Consider the following 5,147-nt stretch of genomic DNA (forward strand, 5'->3'; position numbering starts at 1 on the left):
ACCATCTTTGTTCTTAGATATTACAAGAAACAAGAAAATGAAAGGTAAAAGAGAAATAGAAGTTTTAGTCAGGAAATGAAGTAAGTGAAAGATGCAGGCCGTTACATCTTTACCATATTGAGTCTCACCAACCATAAACATGGTATATAATTTCTCTCTCTGTTTATGAATTATGTTATATCCTTGAATAAAGACTTTAAGTTTTATACATAGTAGTTAGACCATATTTTGTTGAACTTCTTTCTAGATAGTGTATAGATTTTGGCCCTATTATAAATGATATTTTTAAGATTAAAGTTTCTAATTGTTTGCTATTGGTATATAGGAAATCTATTTGTGGGAGGGGGCAAGGATCTTATGTCTGGAAACTTTAGTGAACTTTCTCATTAATCCTAAGAGTTTATCTGGAGAAGCTCTTGAATTTTCTAAATATTATCTCCTGATTTTCACATAAAAGTTAATTTTTCTTTGGTGAAAATGCAAATGAAATAATATAAACCTAGGACCATAATACCCTATACTAATTTTCTTTGCTTTTAACAACTAATATTTATTTAGCTTTTACTGGAAATCTCATGGCCTATGGAAGTGTTTTGTAAAGTATATTCCATCCACCAACATAAGGTTTTCATGTTTCCTACTATATTCTTTCTTAGAGATTCACAAAGGCCCTGAGAAGTCCTGCAAAGAAATCTTTCTTTCTTTCTTTCTTTCTTTCTTTCTTTCTTTCTTTCTTTCTTCTTTTTTTTTTAAGAAATCTTTCTAACTTGGTTAAATCCTACATTCCAAACTAACTTTATGGTGAAATCCCTTTTCAAGCAATATCTTCCAGTCTTCTGAGGGACTGTTTTATACAAAGAGCAGACTTTGGGAAATGATGGTCTTAGGAAACACAGTCATCATGAAAATTGCTTAACTCCAGGATTTTCTCAAAGAATCTACTGTCTCTTTCATCATATTCTCTGAAAGCTAAGTTGGGTAGAACAAGGCTCAATTTGGCTTTTTCAGTTTCTACTCTTCAGTCTTTAATAATAAATCCCTGTGAGTTAATGCCAGTGTTATAAAAGAAAGAAAAATATGCATATCAAATCTCATGAAACTACTCACTACTTCTATTCCTCAGGAAAGGTCCACAGCTGGTCACAGCGGGAGATCGTCCTTGAAATTCTGTCAATATATTTTGACTGATATGGAGATGAGATCTTTCTCTGCTTCTATTACTCTTCCTGCTAAACCTCAGGCCATCAGCTCTTATGCCATGTTTTTTTCCTTACATTGTACAGAACCACATGTGTTTATCGAAAGCTGTCCTTTTTGTGTTCTGGATTATGTACAAAGGCTACAAATTTATCAGAGTACAAGTAAATAAATGGAAATAGAAAAGGCCCACAAGTAGGAACATATTTTATTAGGGGGAAAATGTTTTAATTATGTAAATCTTCCTTGTGTTACTATTTTTTAAAAATAAACTCTCTGTCCAACCTGGAGCTCAAACTCATGACCCTGAGATCAAGAGTCACATGCTGTAACACTGAACCAGCCAGGCGCCCCTGTATTACTATTTCTGATCAGAGTGTTTATTAGATCATTTGAAAGAATAATGATGTTTCCATCGCAGCGGGTCTTGCCCTGGTGTACATCAAAATAATTTGTGGAACTCTGAAAAAATATAAATAGTTAAACCTGGGGCACCTGGGTGGCTCAGTGGTTGAGCATCTGCTTTTGGCTCAAGGCATGGTTCTGGGGTCCTGGGATCGAGTTCCGCATCGGGCTCCCTGCACAGAGCCTGCTTCTCCCTCTGCCTATGTCTCTGCCTCTCTTTCCATGTTTCTCATGAATAAATAAATAAAATCTTAAAAAAATAGCTAAGCCCTACCTGAGACTCTGCATTGGAATCTGTAGGACGAAGCTTAGGCACTTGTATTTTTTTTCTTTTAAGATTTTATTTATTCACTTATTTAGAGAAAGAGTGTGAGCAGGGGAGGGGCAGAGGGAGAGGAAGAGAGAGAATCTCAGCTGCTGAGTGCAGAGCCTGATGTGGGACTTCATCCCACAACCCTGAGATCATGACCTGAGCAGAAATCAAGAGTTGGACGCTTAACTGACTGAGCCACCCAGGTGCCCCAGGCACTTGTATTTTTAAAAGCTCTGCAATTTATTCTCTAGCATTTACTCTATGACCTTTCTTTTTCAGTAAACCATTTTTTTTCTATATGGGCTTGCCTAAATTTTTCTCCTGATTTTGATTTTAAATAATAAAAAACATTTTTAAAGAAAATAAATCAGGGAAGCCCAGGTGGCTCAGCAGTTTAGCACCACCTTCAGCCCAGGGTGTGATCCTGGAGACCCGGGATTGAGTCTCACATCAGGCTCCCTGCATGGAGCCTGCTTCTCCCTCTGCCTGTGTCTCTGCCTCTGTCTCTCTCTGTGTCTCTTGTGAATAAATAAATAAAATCTTAAAAAAGAAAAGAAAAGAAAAGAAATCAATTCCAAAATCACTTCCCAAACACAGATTTTTTTTTTCCATGTCTGGCTCTAGTCTTTTTTCATGTAGAGACATTTTTGAGTTCTGAATTTGTCACTTAGCATTTTATTTATAAAAATTTCCATGCTATCATATAGTGATAAGAATAGTCATTTTAGGAATTGTATAATATTCCAGAAAGTATTTATTTGTATTATATTTTAGCTAACCATTCCCTTACTATTGGACACTTAAGCTATTTCTCTATTTTTTTATGTGATCTCTACACCCAATGTGGGGCTTGAACTTGCAACCTTGAGATCAAGAGTCAGACACTCCACTGACTAAGCCAGCAAGGTGTCCCTGCTTCTCTATTTTAGACTGCTCTACAGAAAATGGCAATGAAGAACTTGATGTGTATGTGGCTTTTCTTTTGAGATAATTTTCTGAAAATCTAGTTATTGGGTCAAAGGATATGAACGTTTTTTATGAGTCTGTTAATGATTACTAAATTGCTTTCCAAAAGGTTGAACAAATTCGCAAAGCCAAGCCCCAACTCCATGGCATAATTGCTGAGGTTTTTAGGGAGGGGCAGGCAATACTAGAGGTCTGTTGGGTGTTCCCATAACAGGTGGGGGAAAAATGTTTCCAAATATACCAGTCATATTACCTTACTTAAGAAGAAAGTCAAGAAAACTAGCAAAAACAATATTCTATCACTGCTCAACTGTCTCATCTACCATGTGCCAGTGCTTTCATTGCACCCTCTCTCATTCTCAAAAAACACCTGGCAAGTTAGATCTTACTGCCCCTCATTTTACAGATGAAGAGCATGGAAGAGAGGTTGAGTAACTTGTTGCCCAGATCTGGGTCTAGGTCTTAAGACACCTGTCAGCTTAAGCCTTCCTCTTCTTAGAGCCCTCAGCCCCTGGTAGGGGGGTCCAGCAAAAAGGGAAGTGTGGAGAGACCACAAAGAGAGAAAAACAAACACCAGGCCCTGCTTTTCCAGCAAACACAGCCGAGGCGCTAGACATGTGAAGGATGCCATCTTGGATCCTCCAACCTTAGTCAAGTCACCCAGCCAACAACATATGGAGCAGAAACAAACCATCCCACTGAGCTAACAATCCGTGGTTGTTTTAAGCCATTTTAGTTTTGGGATGGTTTGGTATGCAACAACAGCTAACGCAAGCAATACATATTATTTTGGTGAATGTCAAATGCAGGAAAGTACCAGAAATCCACTCGAGCTTCCCTAACTCTAAGACAAGTGGAAGGAAACAGCAGTAACACTTGCCACCTTTCATCCCACCTCTGTACTTACCTCTGTCATAGCACTGACCCCACTGCACATGGCCTTTACGTATGTTCATGTTCGTGTCTGCCTTCTCTACCAGATTGGGGGTATTCACCTTGGAATCACACCTTAGACAAGGCCTGGCACAAAAATAATTGTTATCACATATCTGCTGAGTGAGTTTTGACTTTGCTCTTGATTGGTTAATAAAAGCACTTGAAAAGCACTTGAATAACTTTTATTTCTTGGGTTCAGTACTGTGCAAAGTATTTTATATGGATTATCTCACTTAATCTTCACAAAAATCACATGAAGTAGATCCTGTTATTATCCTTATTTTACAGATGAGAAAACTGAGAGGCTAGGTCAAGTTACTTGAGGTTACAAGTGGTTTTTTTTTTTTTCTTTAATTAATTCACAAGGAGACAGAAGTTTATTGAATACACTGCAGGGGAGCAGCAGGGCAGTCAACAAAGGAAAGACTGTCTGCCAGGAGGTGGGCAGGGGGGGGGGGGGCTGTAGCTATGGATGGGAGTGAGAAGGCATAGGAACATATTTGGTACCTATTCCCTCCCAGTTGTAAGTAGCCCATTGGTAGGGCCTATTTTTATTTTGAGATGAGTTGCTGGGCCTGTCTGTACTTAGCTCAGTAGTCACTATGGGCTCTTTGCCTCACTCAGGCTTCCATTACTCAAGCCTGTTTGCCTAAAAGTGGCCTCTACATTCTCCCTGATGGTTCCATGATGACAAATCTTTGGCATTTGGGTGGAGGGCTCATCTTCAGTAGCTGCTTCCTGCTAGATAGAGGTGGGGAGGCTGTCCCTACCTAAAGTGTCCATCAGGGGTTCTGTGCAGTTGGAGACCAGAGGATGGTATTAGATTAACATGCTGAGAGGGGATTTGAGTGAAATTCTCTGATAGCCAGGTCCATGGGATTTCGGGGGAGGGGACCCTCCGATGGCATGGGCTGGAACCCTTGTGGAATCAGCATTCTTGTATGGAATTGTTGCATTCACTCAGACCCATAGTAATGTGTTGTGCCTGTAGATCAAGATGGTGACTGGACCCATGGGAACAAAGGGAGTGCTGAAAGAAGCAAGGCGGCTGAGAGTCAGCCAGTTTCAGGAAAGGGTCCCAACCAAGTCTGCAAAATGTGCAGATTCACCTTTGATGGGCTGCCACTGCCAATTGTGCCACACATTGGGAAAGGAGGCCTCAGGGGACAGAGTGGGACAGGGGAGGTCATGGGCAGTCCAACTCATTTGCCCTCAGACCTTCAAACCACACCAGGGAGCTGCCGTGGCCAGAGACCCTCAGTTGTCTGAGGAGTACTAGGGTTTAGCTGCCGGAGGGCAGAAAAGAGAAAGGAGAGGGAGGGAAGGATCA

This window comes from Canis lupus, chromosome 9 (assembly GCF_003254725.2).
Source record: "Canis lupus dingo isolate Sandy chromosome 9, ASM325472v2, whole genome shotgun sequence".
Classification (NCBI taxonomy): domain Eukaryota; kingdom Metazoa; phylum Chordata; class Mammalia; order Carnivora; family Canidae; genus Canis; species Canis lupus.